This window comes from Phyllobates terribilis, unplaced genomic scaffold (assembly GCF_046119375.1).
Source record: "Phyllobates terribilis strain yellow unplaced genomic scaffold, ASM4611937v1 Scaffold_11__3_contigs__length_659146591, whole genome shotgun sequence".
Lineage (NCBI taxonomy): Eukaryota > Metazoa > Chordata > Amphibia > Anura > Dendrobatidae > Phyllobates > Phyllobates terribilis.
The window spans coordinates 586,676,980-586,696,958 of NW_027362771.1; positions in this window are offsets into that span (position 1 = coordinate 586,676,980).

Sequence of the window (19,979 nt, forward strand, 5' to 3'; positions counted from 1 at the left end):
AGACGTGGAGGTCGCAGTAGCTTAACAAGACGGTTTTAATGCCCCTTGGAAGAATGGTGGAGGTCGCAGTGGAATAAAAAGACAATATCACTGCCCCTTGGAAAAGTGGTGGAGGTCGCAGTAGCTTAACAAGACGGTTTTAATGCCCCTCGGAAAAGTGGTGGAGGTCGCAGTAGCTTAACAAGACGGTTTTAATGCCCCTTGGAATAGACGTGGAGTTCAGAGTAGCTTAACAAGACGGTTTTCATGCCCCTTACAAGAGCCATGCAGTACAGCATATTAAAAACATTATTCCCATTATTGGGGAGTGGGTCTCCCATAGTCTTTGCCTATGCCTTCCAAGCAAAAGCTGCCAAAAATTAGGACGGAGGAACTTGCAATGCTGGCAACACGGACCACGGTCACCCTGGTGGTATAATGGTGGTGGAGGCTGAGGATAAGGAGAAGAGCAAAATACAGCCGAAATGAGGAAGCGTATACCCATGTGTGGGTGTGAAGCGGTGCATGGGAATACACCTCCCGAAATAACACAGTGGATTTGACTTTATGTTACTCTGCTGTCATTTGGTGGTGATGAGAAGTCTGGCCCAATCCAGCCCTTGTTCATTTTGATAAGGGTCAGCTTGTCAGCATTGTCAGTTGACAGGCGAGTGCGCTTATCAGTTATAATTCCCCCAGCGGCACTAAAAACACGCTCCGATAACACGCTAGCGGCAGGGGAGGCCAGGACCTCCAAGGCGTACAGAGCGAGTTCATTCCAAGTGTCCAGCTTGGATACCCAATAATTAAAAGGCACAGAAGAATCACGGAGGACGCTGGTACGGTCGGCAAGGTACTCCCTCACCATCTTTTGAAACTTTCCACTCCTTGTGAGAGTACCCCACGCCTCAGGGCCTGTAAGCTGGGCGGGTCTCAGAAAACTGTCCCTGAATGTTGACAGTGTTCCCCTGCCTCTGCTGGATTGGAGTTGCGTCTCTCTCACCTGTACGCCTTGGTTGGTCAACGATCTGTGACCTCTGCCGCTAGCGTGTTCAGATGGGAATTTTTTTAACAGTTCTGCAGCAAGGGCCTTCTGGTACTGCCACATTTGTGTAGACCTCTCCACCTCAGGAATAAGAGAGTGAAAGTTCTCCTTGTAGCGGGGGTCTAAAAGTGTCACCAACCAGTAATGACTGTCACCCAACATTTTGACAACGCGAGGGTCACGGCTAAGGCAGTGTAACATAAAGTCAGCCCTGCGTGCCAGACTGGTAACGGGCAAGACTTCCGTGTCCTCACCAAGATGACAACTGACCATGCTCTCCTCCTCCTCCCCCCTGTACTCAGGCCACCCATGCTGAACCGACTGTATGACAGTTGTACAGGTACTACCGTCTACAGCACATGATACCAGCTCCTGTTCTTCCTCCTCCTCCTCCTCCTCCTCTCCCTCATTGTCCCCCAATGCACGTTGGGATGAGATGAGGCTGGGCTGTGCGTAATCGCCCATTACGGCTTCTTGATCCATCTCATCATACTCTGGCTGCAATGCCTCCTCTTTAATTCTCTGCAGAGAGCGTTGCAAAAGACAGACAAGTGGGATGCTGATGCTAATGATGGCATCATCGCCATTCACCATCTTGGTGGACTCCTCAAAGTTTGTCAGGATGGTACATATGTCAGACATCCAGGTCCACTCCTGAGGTCTTATGTGTGGAGTCTGACCTGAATATTGATGGCCTTGTTGCAGCTGGTACTCCACAACTGCTCTCTTCTGCTCACAAATCCTTTGCAAGATGTGGAGGGTAGAGTTCCAATGTGTGAGGACATCACACACCAGTCGGTGTGCCGAAAGCTGCAAATGCTGCTGCAACACAGCAAGGGCGGCGGAAGCTGTAGCTGACTTCCGAAAATGAACTGACAGGCGGCGTACATTGACGAGCAGATCTGGCAACTCGGGGTACGATTTAAGAAACCGCTGAACCACGAGGTTAAGCACATGAGCCAGGCATGGTACGTGTGTGATCTCGCATCGCCTCAGAGCCGCCACCAGGTTACGGCCATTGTCACACACGACCATGCCTGGATGTAGGTTCAGCGGTCTTAGACACAGATCTGCCTGCTCTTTCACAGCTGTCCACAACTCACAAGTAGTGAGGTTTATCACCTAAGCTTATGAGTTTCAGCACAGCCTGTTGCCGCTTGGCTGAGGCAGAACTGCAGTGCTTCCAGCTTGTAATTGATGTGGTGATATCTGAGATGGAGGCTGAACATGAGGAGGAGGAGGAGGATGATGCGCAGGAGCTGTACACTGTGGGGGCAACTCTGACTGACATAGGGCCCGCAATCCTCGGTGTGGGGAGGATGTGTTCCGTCCCAAGGTCCGACTGGGTCCCGGCTTCCACTATGTTTACCCAGTGTGCCGTCAGGGAGATGTACCGTCCCTGGCCACAAGCACTTGTCCACGTGTCCGTTGTCAGGTGGACTCTCCCAGTAACTGCGTTGTTGAGGGCACGGAAGATGTTTTGGGACATGTGCTTGTGTAGTGCGGGGATGGCACACTGGGCAAAATAGTGTCGGCTGGGGACCGAGTACAGAAGGATGGCCACCGCCATAAGGTTGCGGAAGGATTCAGTCTCCACCAGCATAAAAGGCAGCATTTCCAACGCAAGCAGTCGTGAAATGTGCGAATTTAGGACTGTGGCCTGTGGGGCGCTGGCTGCGAATTTGCGCTTTCGTTCAAAGCTCTGGGATATTGACAATTGAACGCTGCGGTGGGACGTGGACGTGGATGCTGTTTCTTGAGAAACTGCCATAACAAGTGAAGACTGAGAGGAGGGGGCATCTTTGCATGCAGTATGGACAGGGGATTGCCTTGCACGCACAACAAGGGGTTCTATTACACGCACAACAGTGGAAGAAGCAGTGGTGACACCCGCTGACACTGGTCGTGGACCCTGGGGTTCGCCCCACAAAGTCGGGTGCTTTGCTGACATGTGCCTGATCATGCTGGTGGTGGTCAGGCTGGTAGTTTTGTCACCCCTGCTGATGCTGGCATGGCAGGTGGTACAAATTGCCTTTTTGGGATTATCAGCAGAGTCTTCAAAAAAATTCCAGACTCTGGAAGACCTACTGGCTGTACTGGCAACGTCCCTCGTGTTGGTGTTACGGGGAACTGTTGCTCGCCTTCTGTGTGCGGCCATCACACTGCTTCTTCCTGCCTGTTGGGGTACTCTGCCTCCCTCCCCCTGTGTGCTGCTGGCCTCGCTCTGCGTGTCCTCCTGCCACGTTGGGTCAGTTACTAGATCATCCACCACCTCCTCCTCTTCCACTTGCGCACGATCCTCCTCCTCACTTCGTGGCAATTGTGTCTCATCATCGTCCACCTCTTGTGACAAATTGCCAGCGTCGCCTTCCTGTGGCCGTGACTGTTCAAATATTTGGGCATCGCTACATGGGATCTCCTCTTCCACCACTTCAAGCGGAGCAGGCAAGGGGCACAAATATGGAAATGGACCAGTGAACAGCTCTTCAGAGTGTCCAAGTGTGGGATCAGTTGCTGTCTGACAACACTCGGCATGGTGGGAGGAAGGAGCATCAGGGTGAGGAGGAGTATGCAGTCGAGACTCACGGCTACTAAAACTTGACCGTGTGGAAGACAGACCGGAGGTGGTGGTGCCCAGGTAACTGGAAGTATTATCTGCTATACAATTAATAACCTGTTCACACTGATCAGTTCACAATACTGGTGTTGTAGTGTGCCTCCCTAGTAATTCGGTCAAGAAGTGTTGGTTGTGGCACATTTTCACCTTGGCCACGGCCCCGTCCTCTACACGCACCATCACCAGAACATCCAGTTCCACGTCCCTTGCCACGCGCCTTGCCCATTGTAAATGAAGTAAAATAGCTTACACTCGCACTATCAATGGAAAAAGGGTTAGAAAAAGGAGATTAGAACCGTGGAAGAGGAAAACCACAGTTCTATTTCTATGGCCTACACCAGACTCTTTTAAACAGATATATTGGTGTCTGACCAGTCAGGGAGACACTATTACAGTTTTTTTTACGGCAAAAAATGTCAAAAGCAGGATAATACAGAGATTTGACCCGTGGAACTGCAAAACCACAGTTCTATTTCTCTGGCCTACACCAGACTCTTTTAAACAGATATATTGATGTCTGACCAGTCAGGGAGACACTATTACAGTTTTTTTTTTACGGCAAAAAATGCCAAAAGCAGGATAATACAGAGATTTGACCCGTGGAACTGCAAAACCACAGTTCTATTTCTCTGGCCTACACCATACTCTTTTAAACAGATATATTGGTGTCTGACAAGTCAGGGAGACATGTGGCACCCTGCTACTACAGGTACCACAGGACCCAAAAGGGTGCACGGATGGACTTCTCCACAAGAGGCCCTCACTACAAACAGACACCTCCACCCTTCCACCTCAGACCACCAGAGGGAGCCCTGTTAGGGATATATATATGGAGGGTGGAGTCAGGCAGTTCAGTCAGAGAGTGAGTTCAGTAAAACAGTGTGCTGGTACTTAGACCAGTGAAGAAGCAGCACGTGAGCTGCTGTGTTCTGAGGGCCCCGAGTGTGGCCGCAGGCAAAGAGGAGAGGAGAAAGGAGTTAAGGGGGCAGAGGAGCATCACAGGCTCACCCCAGAATACAAACCGGACACCGGGTCCGTGCCTACAGGGTCCTCTACACCCAGTAGGGATTACCGGCATACCAGGAGGATTACAGATCCCTGGTCGACCTGAAGCTAAACCCTTTACAGGACTAGGAACCACGAAGGCCCCAGCGTCCAGGGATAGTGGTTGCCAGAGAAAGGTCATACTACCAAGCGACAGGTGAGAGAACAACACAACACAGAAGCTAGGCCCAGTTGCAGGCTGGCCAGGAGCTTAGAGAGAAGGAGAAACGGACCAGGAGGCCTTATACCCGCTCACTGGGGAGAGTCCTGAAGTGCACCTTCCTACCGAGTACCCTGGACCGTACCTGACATCTGCACCAGAAAAGGTACTGAAGTGAACCTCCTGTCTCTGTCAGTTACTCCTGCTGCGCCATCTCTTCTGCACTACAACGCCCAGCATCACCATCTGCACCTACACTGCCCTGGGGCTGTGCTCTGCCTGTGTAGAGCCGCACCAACCCAGCTGCCCTAACACCTGAACCGGAGGTCTGCAGCAGCGCTGGTACCCGTTACCAGAAACCACAGGTGGCGTCACGAGACAAAAACTGTTGCCGACCAAAAACCCCTTTTTCAAGAGAGACCCCAGAGTACGGGCCCGGGAGCCGACTGCCGTGACATCCTAAACAAGGTAAAAGGCCCGGGTACCGTGTCCCCTATATCCCCCTGGGCGAGACACTCTCTTTTCTGGCGTCACGAACAGGATTTCGTGCCCGTTGCCACCGGGTACTGTGTGCCGTAATTGAACTGTGTTTGTACTGTGGTGAACATCGCCGCCATTGCCGCGTCGCCGCGCGGGAAGAAGAGGGGCGTAACCGCGGGAACCAGAGAGGCGTGACTGCTGGTAGCGCGCGAAGCCCAGGCCCTGCCTCGCGCCTCGACGCCGAACCAGGAAGCGTCAGGTCCTGGAAGGAGACCGTCGTCAAGCGCACGCTCTGACGTCAGCCGCGTGGGAAATGCAAGGTCCTGGAAAGAGACCGTCGCCTGCGGAGCTGCGGCCTACCCGATCAAAAGTAGAGGAGGTAGGCTACGCTTTACTAGGGGGGCGCAACCATGGCCGATGACCAGCAAGACGCCGGAGCACCAGTTAACGCTCCCGATGTTCAACTCGCGCCCGGCGCTGCTCAGGCCTGAGAGGCCGCCCCACCAGCAGGGGTCGCGATCCCAGTCATGCCCATGGCCCTGCCGTACATCCCCGGAGCAAAATGGCTTCCCCAGTATGATGGGAAACCAGACACCCTGTCTGGATTCAAGAGAAAGATATGCGGTGTATTGGACATGTATTCAATGACTGGTAAACAGAGAGCCGCTGTTGTGCTGAGACAATTGACTGGTGCCGCCGAGCGGGAATTTGAAACCTGGCCAGCCGCAGACCAGGAATCAGTATCTATCATATTTAAGAGACTGCAAACTGTCTTTGAAAACCGCACTGAGACAGATAACCGGATGAGGTTCTACCACTGTACCCAGAAACCTGAGGACAGTATCCGGGACTATGCCTGGCTTCTACAAGAGGCCCTGCGGGCCCTGAAACAGGTTAGTCCAGCCAGCATACATGATGAGGACAAAATGCTGACAGAACAATTCATCCGGGGTTGAGGTCCCAGGAGGAGAGCAGAACCGTACGGTGGTGGGCCTTAGATCATCCAAATGCCACCTTTGACGCCCTGAAGAACATGGCTATTAAGGGTCTGCAGCCCCTGGAACCATCAGATACTGCTATCCAGCGTTACCAGGGTGGGGCCACCCCAGTGCCCGCAGCACCCACTGCTCCTTCATTAACGGCTGTAACAAAGGTGCAAACAGTGCCCCCTAGCGAGCTGGACATCCTGCGCTCTGAAGTGTGTCAGCTAAGTAAAACCCTGACCACTGTCCTGAGCGCCCTGCAGCTACAGGCGGAGCCCGAGCCGGAGGGAAGGATTCTACTCGCCGACAGTCCTGAGGATGTCCCCTGGATGAGGAGAAGAAGGAGGACAACGCCACCCCGTGGGAGGACCAACGACCAACGTCGCCCTCCAAGAGAATTCGTCTGCTACCGCTGCCACAAGGCAGGCCATACCACCCGGACCTGTCCTTTAAACGGGCAAACCCTGGGGCCAAGGGCCGACACCCAGGAGTAGACCAACCAGGCCCATCAAGCTGGTACCACCGGTTTGTAGGAGGAAGGCCTTTCCTGACCATCGTGCTGGACGGAATAGCAACACCTGCACTACTGGACACCGGGTCACAGGTAACCATCATACCTGACATCCTCTACAAAAGGTACTGGTCCCTAGATGAACTCCATCCGCCAGCCCCAAATCTCTCTGTGTATGCATCCAATGGCCTTCCTCTTAACCTAGTAGGGGTTAAGGACGTGACAGTGAAGGTGGGGAGAGCGGAACTAAAGGACCAAGGGCTGATTTTAGTGAAGTCTAACCCTGGTGACACAGACTTGTATATGATACTTGGTACAAATGTAGTTGGAAACTGTTTGGGAGAAGTGTTGTTCTTACTCCAACAGATGTCTGACACTGCCAAACCGGGGCAGAGGAAGGTGCTCCAGAAGGAAATTCGCGCCCTCCTGTAGCAGCAACAGGTAAAGCTAACAGGTGGTGAGATTGGTAATGTATGGGTGACAGACCCGATACCCATTGTGATTCCCCCAATGAGTGAAATGCTTATTTGGTGTAGGGCAGCAATAGGTCTCAGGGGACAGAACTACCAGGCGGTAGTGGAGCCCACTAGCTCAGAACACAGACCTACACTCCTAACTGCTAGAGGGGTAGTTGATGTACGCAATGGAAGGGTACCTGTACGTCTCCTAAATTGTGGGGAGGAGGAAGTTAAATTGCCACGATACGCCACTGTTGCCAGACTGTATACTGTGAATAATGATGCCATACACACAGTGGAATCTTTGACCCCACCGGATACAGTGGAGGACAATGACTCCAAAGCTCAGCTGGAGGAATGGTGTCAACAGCTCCATGTTGGGACTGGTGCCACTCCTGTCCATCAAAAACATGGTGTCTACATAGTGGTTCAGGAATATGAACAAGTGTTTAGTAAACACCCACTTGATTTTGGAAGGGTTAAAGGGGTACAACACCACATACCCACTGGTAACCATCCACCCATTAAGGAGCGTTACAGACCCATACCACCAGCACATTACCAAAAAGCCAAGGAAATGTTGCATGACATGAAAAAGGCAGAGGTAGTAAGGGAGCTGTAGCCCCTTGGCAGCTACCCTGGTCCTGGTCAGAAAGAAGGACGGTAGCATGAGGATGTGTGTAGATTACAGACAAATTAATCGAATAACACATAAAGATGCATACCCTTTGCCCCATATAGAGGAATCCCTGGCTGCACTAAAATCTGCCAATTACTTCTCCACATTGGATCTCACTAGTGGGTACTGGCAAGTCTCTGTTGCTGAGGAAGACCGGGAGAAGACAGCTTTCACCACCCCGATGGGATTATGCGAGTTCAACAGTATGCCATTTGGGCTCTGCAACGCCCCCGGGACTTTACAGAGGCTGATGTAGTGTTGCTTAGGACACCGAAACTTTGAGACAGTGCTGCTGTACCTGGATGACGTTATCGTGTACTCGAGGACGTATGAAGACCATCTGAAGCACCTGGCGGAGGTATTTGAAGCATTGTCCCAGTATGGGATGAAACTAAAACCTTCCAAGTGCCACCTGCTCAAACAGAAGGTTCAGTACCTGGGACACGTAGTCAGCTCAGAGGGAGTAGCACCAGACCCGGAGACGGTCACTGCCATCCAGAAGTGGCCTGAACCGAGAAACATCAAGGAAGTACGTCAGTTTCTGGGACTGGTCGGGTACTACAGGAGGTTCAAAAAGGATTACACCAAAAAGGAAGCACCTTTACAAGATCTCCTGGTAGGACAGTCCAAGAGAGGTAAAAATCCCCAATTCCAGTGGGGTAAGGAACAGGCTGAATCCTTTGCAGTAATGAAGGAAGTCCTAACTGGTGAAGAAATCTTGGCTTACCCTGACTACAGCCAGCCTTTCCTGTTGTACACCGACGCCAGCAACGAAGGACTGGGAACTGTGTTGTCCCAGAAGCAAAACGGCAGAGAAAAGGTAGTTGCGTATGCCAGTAGGAAGCTTCGCCCTACTGAGAGGAACCCGGAGAATTAAAGTTCCTTCAAGCTGGAGTTCCTGGCCTTGGTCTGGGCTATCACTGAAAGATTCAAGCATTACCTAGCCTCAACTAAATTCACAGCCTTTACCGACAATAATCCCTTGACACACCTGGAGACAGCCAGGTTGGGAGCCATGGAACAGCGTTGGGTAGCCAGACTGTCGAATTATCAGTTCACAATCAAGTACCAGGCAGGTCACAAGAATAGCAATGCTGATGCCTTGTCAAGAATGCCCCACCAGTCGGACACCGAGGATGAAGTGGATGATCTCGAAGAAATTGAACTACCTGCTTTCCACAGAAATGGAATGGTCCACGAGCAGCACGCCTCCAGAAGATGTCATGGTAGGACGCCAAACCCTCTACCTCATCACAGCTGGAGGAGACCCAGGACAGTGACCCGGTTGTCAGCCTCATCAAAAGACTGATAACCCAAGAAGGTTCTCACCTGGAGAAGGATGCTCCCCCACAAGCCAAGCACCTGTGGAATGAGAGAAGCCGGCTGTTCATCTACAGAGAGAATCTGTGCAGAAGGTATGTCAACCCCAAGACCCATGAAATGGTGTGGCAGGTTGTTGTACCTAGGACAGATATCCAGATGGTGTTAGAGGCCTACCACGACTAAGCAGGTCACTTTGTCTGGAAGAAGCTGGAAACCCTGCTGAAGGACCGGTTCTATTGGGTTGGAATGCGGAGTTCCATAGAAAGGTGGTGCCGGAATTGTGGACCCTGTAGCCTCAGAAGGAAAGATTACGGCAGCCAGAAAGCACCCTTGCAGTCCATCAAAACAACCCAACCCCTGAAGCTTGTCGCTCTGGATCACGTCAAACTGTCACCCAGCAGATTAGGCTACTCCTATGCCCTGACGATGGTGGATCACTATTCCCGGTTCCTGGTGGTAGCCCCCGTCAAGGATCTGACAGCAGAAACTGCAGCAAGAATGTTTCAAGCCTACTTCTGCAGACCCCATGGATATCCGGACAAGGTGCTAACAGATCAACGCCCTGCTTTTGAAGCTGAGCTATTCAAGGAATTCTGTCACCTGTATGGATGCAAGAAGATCCGGACTACGCCATATCATCCGCAAACCAACGGTATGTGCGAGAAAATTAACAACATCGTTATAGACCTGTTGAAAACCCTACCTTTGGAAGAAAGGTACCATTGGCCAGAAAAGCTACCTGACCTAGTGGACCTGTATAACCACATACCTGTGAGTTTTACTAATTGTACCCCAGCGTACCTCATGAGAGCAAGACCTGGAAAATTGCCCATGGACCTGGAGCTCCGAGTGGTAGAACCTGCTGCAGATACGTCCACTGAAGACTGGGACACAAGTCGGCAAGAGCATTACAGGAGAGCACAGGCCTGTGTCGAAGACAGTCTAAACAAGGTGAGGGAAAGACAAGAAGAGCAGTATAACAAACATGCACCAGCAGAACCCTTGGCACCAGGAGAAATAGTGCTCAAGAGGAAAAGAAGAGGTCACAAGCTCGATGACCAGTGGGAAAGAGAGCCCTACACAGTGTTAAATTCTAAATTTGACAACACCAAAACCTGCCTGATCAGCAAGGATGGAGGTAAAACAACCGCAACAGTCTCAAGAGACCACTTGAAATTGTGCCCAGGTCTACTGAAGACACCGGAGGAAAAAGCACCTCTTGTAATACCGGAGAAACCCAAGGAAGATGTACTTCATACAGTTCTAGGAGACTTCCCTGCGGACTGGCCTCAACTTGATGGAGCAGTTATTATACCAGTAATACACTTCTGTCAACCACGAGAAGAACCTCCACCACAAGAAGAACCTGTGAGCGCCCTAGAAGAACCTGCTCAGGAACAGGAAGAGTTCCCAGTAAGAGGAGGATCACCCGTTGAGGCAGAGCATGAGGGTAAACAGTGTACTTGCCAGTCCCATAGAGAGATTGAGGCAGTTTTATAATCTACCAGCACGTACACCTGATAGCTTAACAGAGAGTGCATGCACAGACACCAGTATCACCCCAGTGCTACGAAGGTCCACACGCAGCACACAAGGACAAATCCCTGCTAGGTATAGGGAATAAATACAAAATGCCTACATTGTAAATAGTTACCCAGTTGGGTATTGCCTACGTTATTTATTTGTGTGAACTGAAAATAATATGTGCATTTAGTTACCCGTGAGGGTATAAAGACTTGTAGGTTATGGACGGTGAAGAACCGAAAAACTTTCCGTTGTAAATAGTTGCACTTATCAAAGTGCCTCCTTATTTGTTTCATAAAAAGACAACAGAACAAAAACCCGTTTGGCGTGGCCGAAGACGTGGTCCAACACCAGGATCACTTATGCCCTTTAGCCACGTCCAGGGCCTACGTTGAGGGTTTTCAGGCGGGTCCCTCATATTACTCTTGTTACACCTTCGTCAGTAAAATGGACACCTGGTGACGGGAGTTACTGTAACATTGTTATTGTTATTACTATTATTACTTGTTGTTATTACCTGTTTTAAAATGCTTCAGTCAGTCCAGGAGTACTGAATTGTACTAGGGGGGAATGTGGCACCCTGCTACTATAGGTACCACAGGACCCAAAAGGGTGCATGGATGGACTTCTCCACAAGAAGCCCTCACTACAAACAGACACCTCCACCCTTCCACCTCAGACCACCAGAGGGAGCCCTGTTAGGGATATATATATGGAGGGTGGAGTCAGGCAGTTCAGTCAGAGAGTGAGTTCAGTAAGACAGTGTACTGGCACTTAGACCAGTGAAAAAGCAGCACGTGAGCTGCTGTGTACTGAAGGCCCCGAGTGTGGCCGCAGGCAAAGAGGAGAGGAGAAAGGAGTTAAGGGGGGCAGAGGAGCATCACAGGCTCACCCCAGAATACAAACCGGACACTGGGTCCGCGCCTACAGGGTCCTCTACACCCAGTAGGGATTACCGGCATACCAGGAGGATTACAGATCCCTGGTCGACCTGAAGCTAAACCTTTTACAGGACTAGGAACCACGAAGGCCCCAGCGTCCAGGGATAGTGGTTGCCAGAGAAAGGTCCTACTACCAAGCGACAGGTGAGAGAACAACATAACACAGAAGCTAGGCCCAGTTGCAGGCTGGCCAGGAGCTTAGAGAGAGGGAGAAACGGACCAGGAGGCCTTATACCCGCTCACTGGGGAGAGTCCTGAAGTGCACCTTCCTACCGAGTACCCTGGACCGTATCTGACATCTGCACCAGAAAAGGTACTGAAGTGAACCTCCTGTCTCTGTCAGTTACTCCTGCTGCGCCATCTCTTCTGCACTACAACGCCCAGCATCACCATCTGCACCTACACTGCCCTGGGGCTGTGCTCTGCCTGTGGAGAGCCGCACCAACCCAGCTGCCCTAACACCTGCCCCGGAGGTCTGCAGCAGCGCTTGTACCCGTTGCCAGAAACCACAGGTGGCGTCACGAGACAAAAAGTGTTACCGACCAAAAACCCCTTTTTCAAGAGAGACCCCAGAGTACGGGCCCGGGAGCCGACTGTCGTGACATCCTAAACAAGGTAAAAGGCCCGGGTACTGAGTCCCCTATATCCCCCTGGGCGAGACAGACACTATTACAGTTTTTATTTACGGCAAAAAATGTCAAAAGCAGGATAATACAGAGATTTGACCCGTGGAACTGCAAAACCACAGTTCTATTTCTCTGGCCTACACCAGACTGTTTTAAACAGATATATTGGTGTCTGAACAGTCACAGACACACTCAATTTTTTTTTATTTGGGGGGGGGGGGATACCAAAAGGTTAATAAGATGCATATTTGTACAGTCTGACTGAGGAAAAAAAAAAATACAGGATTTAGATGAAAAAAAAAAAGAATTTTTCTCGGCCCCTGAGACCGGGGGATAAGTCTAGCAATTTGACCAACAGGAGCACACAGGACTGTAATGCAGCGTTTGTTGGTATAACCACTGCATCTCCTATACAGCCTGCCTGCCTGATATCTGGGATGGATATTAGTCCTCAGAAGGACTGTTTGTTTGATTTTGCAGGCTTTAGAGACCCTACACTAACTATTTCGCACTATATATCTCTTCCTAACTCAGCAGCGCTGTCCCTACACTGTCTGATCCGGAGCGACTGTGTCCAAGATGGCGGCGCCCGGTTTTAAATACTTGAGGTGACGCTGTGCGGCCAGCCCATCACTGTAATGCCCACAAACAACATGGCTGCGGCATTACAGTGACTGGCTGGCAATCCCTGCATGTTCATTGGCTCTGTAAAGAGCGCCAAACGTGAAGGGCGGAGACCCGAGCTCCCGCCCGAGTAACCCGGAAATGCTCGGTGCTCACCGCACATCCCGAGTAGTGAGATGCTCGGGCGAGTACCGAGCAGTGTCGAGCATGCTCGCTCAACACTAGCTGTAACCATTGTTTTAATTTTTTCACTCCCATAAATCAATATATTTTAACAGAAAAATCTGCTTCTTTTTATTCCTGGACAGAACTTTTAATTCAGAGTAATATCTGTCTTCAGTGAAAACAACAGGGTATGTGCACTCGTTGCGTTTTTTCTGTACAGTTTTGTCATAAAACCTGAAGGATTTCCTACTACCAGCAAAGTCAATGAGATTCCTGAAGTCTCATGCTCACATTGCTTATTTTTTCTTTGCACATTTAAGGCCATGTTCATATGTAGCGTTATTTTTCTGCATTTTTCATGCTAATTAAAAGCTGCTTTTACAGTGCCAGCAAAAGCTATGAGATTTCATAAATCTGATGCGCGCACATTTTTTTTTTCCTGACTGAAATTGAGAACTGCGGCGTTTTAGAAATCTGCTGCTGGTCAATTCTTTGAGCGTTTTTGCAACATTTTTTTCACCTGTAGGAATCAATGAAAAAGTAAGAAAAAAACACTGCAAAAAATGTTTTGGAGTGTTTTTAGTGAAAAAAATAAAGTTATTAAACAAGTGTTGTAGATAAAGCACCCGTGATCCACACCCAAATAGGCTGCAGAAAATGTGATAAAAATGCAACAAAAACACTGAAAAATAAGAGTTTTGAACTTAGCATATTTACTGCCATGCAGGTTTTGGCTGTAGAGGTAAATGCAACAAAAACGCTGGGTGTGAACATAGCCTTAATCTGCAGCATGTCAATTTTTGCAGTGTTTTTTGCTACAGATTTCACTCATACTAATGAGAGGGGAAAAATCTGCAACAAAAACGCATGTAAAAAACATGGAGAAAAAAACGGATAAAAAAAAACGTGTATTTCACACAGCGTTTTGTCCTGCCAACACATCAGGATTTGCAGCATGTCCACATAGCCTTACACTTTAAATGACTGATATTCATCACAACATCAGTAGCTTCTCAATCACAGCCTAGTGTCGGTCACATGTTGGAACTACAATACAGGACTTTGGGTTTATTATTGAGCATTAACAGTGGATTTCTTGGCAGCTTAGTTGAGACAGACATCTTTTTTTTGCAAGCGTTAAATGTACACTGTATATGACATAGTGGGATTGACTTGTGTGCATTTAGCTGCGGCCTGGAATCATCGCTAGCACCCAATAACACATTCTCTGATCCGCTTCTTATGGATGTCTTCATTTTCCAAGCCCAACGTCATTGGCGTTCCATTGCTTCCAGCCATCAGTCTTTGAATTCTCCTCCATCTTCTTCCAGCCTTGTCCAAGTGTTAATCAGAATACTAATGTCAATGACTATTATTATTTTCAGACTACTGTCAACTCTTCGTCACAAGCAAGTTCCGGACTATTGGGTGACGGATCAAAGACGACATTATAGGGAGGAGTTGTAGCCAGCTATCTCCAGCAGACCCATAAGAAATGAGCGGAACAGTTCTAACAGGACCTTTTGGATCCCTGTTCTGAGGATCAATGGATCTCATGGATAGAAGATAACTTGCTAATCTGAGGAAGGATCAGCCGGGACAATTTGATATTTAGAAGATACAGTAACTCCCTTTTTGTACACCCTCATTTCCTCTGCCCAAGTTACTGGGGAACATTCACTACTTATAGGTAAGTTTGCTCCATATTCTCCAGGACACGCACAAGATGCCGATATGAAGGCCTCTGCCTTATCTCAGTAGACATCCAGTGATTGACAGAGTACAAGAGACGTCTGGCGTAATCCACCCCCCTGTGGAATATACTCATCTATATGCATGTGAACTTTATTAATTGACATTTCATTAGCCTCGTAGCCGGTGACACGGGTTCCTTTGTCCGGTATAATGTCACTGAGCGGCTGATAACATCGTACAGACGCAGATAGCCGCCTTTCATCGCTTCTCGCTGCCCTAACATTTTCATAACAAAAGATGATCCTGTCACCTCTGAAATCAGATCTTTGACACCCATGAGCTAAGGCGCTGTGCCCGTGGTGCGAATGTTAACACAGGACCAAGCTGGTGGTAACGGAATATTAAACAGGTATATTGGGAAGTTTTCCGCAAGATAGAAAGTAACTTTTCACATTCTTCGGTATCGGTGGAAAGGTATTAGTGACACTATTGCAGGTCACCATACTTTATTTAGGAGGACCCAAATATCAGACTGTTACAGTAGGCTATATCTGTTTCAGCCGGTGCCCATTCAGATTAGACTTGTGTCGGCCAAACCAGCCAATTTGGAGTATCCCATCTTTTCTTTGATGGCAGATGACAGGGAAAAGAAGGATGGGTCCTGTTGGATTTCAAAACCCCTTATCCTTGGTAACTGTAGGAGGTATTCTGCCACCAGAGGGGTCTGATATTGCTTTATTCCCCTTTCTCCATTCAAAATAAGAGTGAATTCTTCCTGTGTATAGGGTAAGCCATAAGGTATAGCTGAAGGCTGAAGGAACATATGGCCAACAGTGAACTAAGGAGTACAGAACAGTCTAGACAAAATTATATCTTTTCCAGTCCATTTTACAATGTTATCTTTGAAACAGAAAATGATGCAATTTTTCAATGAAAGCTGTTTTTTCTTAATAAGTATATTCCATATTCTAGGATCCCGAGTTGGTTGCGGTGATGTTCAGAAGATCTTTTAGTTGATAATTAGCCCATGTCTACGACCAGCTTCAGACCACAGAGTGGAGGAGACATTAACAATAATTCTACATCAGATACTAAACCCTCCTGGTTTCTGTACCTGTTAGGCTCAACTGGTGCGATGGATCTACCAAGCCGCAGGTCAGGATCAAGTCACAGACCGAGGGAGATGGCAGAGTAGAGAGAACCTGGGCAACGGGCAATGTTGGATGGCAAGCAAGCTGAGCAGATCACAACAGAGGCCACGGAGCCAGGAGAGACCATTAAAAGAGAGCAGATGAAAGGTCAACAGCAAATGTAAATCAGGTTTTAGATGCAGGTTGTAAAAACCACAGCAGAAAGCTGCAGCGATTATTGCAATGTAAAGTGAACAGTCTCTAAGAAGCAGCACAGCAGATAATGGCTTAATCAGTTGGTTTGTATACAGGGCTGTGGAGTCAGAGTCATGGAGACGGTGTCCATTTTGGTGGAGTCGGTATAAAATGGACCGACTCCGGAAATATATAATAAATTGGGTTCAATGCAGTATGTGCCGTAATTTTTTTCAGAACAATTTGGGAAAGTTACGAAATGTCCTCTAAATGTCTGTCCTATTCCTGATCTAAGGATTTAGGCTTTTAGTTGAGATGAATCTGTGCTGAACTTTATGTAAATGCTCAGTAGAGAGGCAGTGCTGTGGAGTCAGGTAAATTGAGGAGTCGGAGGTTTGGCTTACAGAATCCACAGCCCTGGTCTGCAGAGCAGGAGAAGTAGGTGGTAGAAACCAGAGGAATTTGCAAAGATAATTGCAACATAATGTGAACAGTCTCTAAGAAGCAGTTTGTAATGCTTACAGCAAATGATGGGTAAACCAGTAGGTCTTGAGAAGCAGTAAGTGCATATTGTAGAATTCACAGAAGTCTGAGGAGATAGATGGTGGCAAACGCCAAACAAACCGCAACTGAACACATTACTGTCTCAATATTCAGACACAGGAGTTAGCATGATTAGGCCTTAAAAGGCCCTTTGGAGATGATGTCGCTAAGAAACGTAATTTGTAAGACTCATCGAGGAGCAGAACAAATGGTGGCAATAGGGGAAGGGAACATACTCTGACCCAGAAGATGATCCAGGTGCGTAAAATCAAAGACTGCAGATGATAGAATTAGGCAGTAAGTTATTTTAAATTGGTTCAAAATCCAATCCTCATTGCTGTGATATTGTGATTTTCTGGTGTCTATCTATCTATCTAGGCCTGGCCCTTATTTGCACCTGGATTTGGAGTATGAATTCTGTTGTCTTTAATTTACAATTTTGGGATACATCTTTTGGCTTGATCTCTGTTTGCCCTTTGTCTCCCACTCTGGTTCTTTATCAGGCTTTGATTGTCTCACATAACTCGACTTTGCTGTTGGCTGTTGAGTCCTGTTTCTCACAGTCTCATTCTTGAAAATGGATCAAACTACGTTCCTGAATGCAGTTTCAGTCTTCCTTGTATAGGTTATAGGTTACTTAGGATTTTGTATCAGCCAAAGTTTTGACTGAGGCTACTTTTCAAAAAGTCACAAAATTTAGAGCAACCCTACTCCAGTCCCTCCTAGAGTGATTATATGTATGCCAGTTATTTTGCTGCATTTTTTTGTGCAATTTTGCTAAATGTGACACACTTCTCACTAAAAAGTTGTAAAACCAGTTAAAGAAAGAAAAAAGACAATTCTGGGCTTGCGGCAAAATTCATGAATTGTGTGCTATTTTGATGACTTTGGTGCAAAAAAAAAAACCTCAGCGAAAACCAAAAGTCAAAAAAAGAAAAGCGACTAAAAAAAACCCTGAATCGGGTCCTGTGACTTTGCAACTCAACTCAGTCATGGCATGGCACTAAGGATCCACTATCCAGGTCTGCAACCATGTCAATTTGAAAAATTATTCAAGCTTCTCAAGACAAACAAAAAAACCCCTAAAGCTTGACATACACAAGAGAGTTGGGATATCTGGAGAAACTGATTTAGACAAATTTTCCAACTACGTTATTGTGACACTAAATAGAGTGACAGATCTGCTCATGCCAGATATCTTTTGAGAAAGTTGATGTCATGCTTCTGGGTTCGAACCCTTGAGCCTGTGCATTGTCATCAGCTTCTCTGTCCGCTGAGCCCCAGCAGATACACCTTTTCTCTGGGTGTTTAGTTTCTGTTATCCTTGCTTCAGTTTTTTTAGGTGTTTTCATTTGTCTGCCCTATCACCTTTCGGGTGCGGCTTTATATACTTTCCCCCTGCTGGTACTTCCTGCTGATGATAGTCTCATTTGAATGTCCAGCCATACTGCTGTAGTTTAAGTCAGTCAGTGAAAGACCAGCTAGGGTTTCTCTCTCTGCTGATTATGCTCTTTACCCTGCACCTATCCTGTGTTTCTTTTTAGGAAGTAGGCGACATGTTCTCTAGCAGTACGTACTTAATCCTTTATTTTGTAGTTTGTGGTTTGTTTTACTCACTCTGGGATCTCTTTTTATTTTAGCACACTTTCCCTTCTGTAGGTAATTTACACTCTGCGTTGCCCTCCGATTCTTTAGGAGAAATGTGAAGCGCTTGTCGGCTTTTCAGGCAGCATAGGGCCGAGTTGCCATTGTCTCGTTTGTAGTTAGGGCTATCTCAGCTCACACAGGAACCACTAGGGACTGCGGGGTCGGGATCTCTAATCTGTACAGGAACCGGCAGGGTCATGGTAGTTTACTTATTTTCCCAAGTGAGTTCCTACACTATCATAACAGTTGGTCCGGCTTTTATTTTTCAGTCGCTAAGGCTATACATAAAAAGTTGTTCAGTAAGTGATTTGTTATTTTAATTTATGGGATTATCCCTCAAAGACCAACCAGAAAGAAGTCACTTCGAAAACAGCCATCTATAATCCCTGATGCATGACAAGTTTTAATCTGTTTTAAAAAAAACAAGCGAGAAATGAGGATTTGTTTTCTGTACGTAGAAGAGGGTCATAAATATTAGTAAGTCAAGAATCACCCGGTTTCCATTTCTAATCTGGAAAGCGCAAATCACAACAGCAATGTAAAGAACAATAAAAAGTCAAGATAAGCCTATCTGCCATGGTACAGTCCCCTATTTATGAGGCGAACACGAGGTCAGATTTATACTGATACTTGTCACTTTACAGCCCTGATCTTCTCTTTCCAGCTTGATGATCAACACAAGCAAAGATTTTGAGCTGCAATCACATATTGTGTTTTATTCCAACAATGTTTAATCCTTTAAGGCCACGTTTACATTCTCAGGATTCGCTCAGGATTTAGGCAGAGTCTAATGCAGTGTGATAAGCTGCACATAAAAGCCACCACAATCTATGTGTGAGTCCTGCTGGCACATCTGCAGCAAAAATCCCTATTTTAGCTTCAGATTTCTGCCCCAAATTGTTGCAACTTGCTCGAAAACTTGTGGTCTCGATGCCAAAATGGGTCAGCTCTCCGCAGACTGCAATGAAACAATACACGCCTTTACCACAGAAAGGTGTGACATGTCTCTTCCAGCGCAGAAAGCAATCGTGGCCTATATGGCAAAAAAAAAAAAAAGACAAGAGTACGCTGGCAGAAACCATGTGCCTGAGGTGGACGGGGTACAATACCGTATATTATAAAATGTAAAGAGCATAAAAGGATTATCCAGAAGTGGACAACCCCTTCTGAAATGCTAATGCGCCCCATGTGGTGGGAGGCCGATGGGAACCGGGCACATGCCATCTAAATGCCTCTGTCACAGACTGACAGCAGCATTTAAATGGTCAACAGCAGCGCCCAGTACTCCACGCCGGCCGCGGCTATTAGAGACAGATGCCGGCTATTTAATTTAGCCAGTGTCTGTGGTGGAGGGCGTTAAGCTCCTGAGCTCCCTCCACACAGGAGGACTCCTTCCCAGGGCATGACTAACAAAACCATTTGTGGGAAGGAGTTAAGAACTTGGAAAACCCCCTTATTAAACACACCATCAGCATCAGAAACGCTACATGGGAACTCTACAATAACAGTGACGGAACGACCAGGAAGAATTTTCGATCCGCACCCCACCTCCAGGCTGTTGTATAAAATCCAGTGCATGCTGAGAAGCTGACAGGGAACTGCTGGGCGAT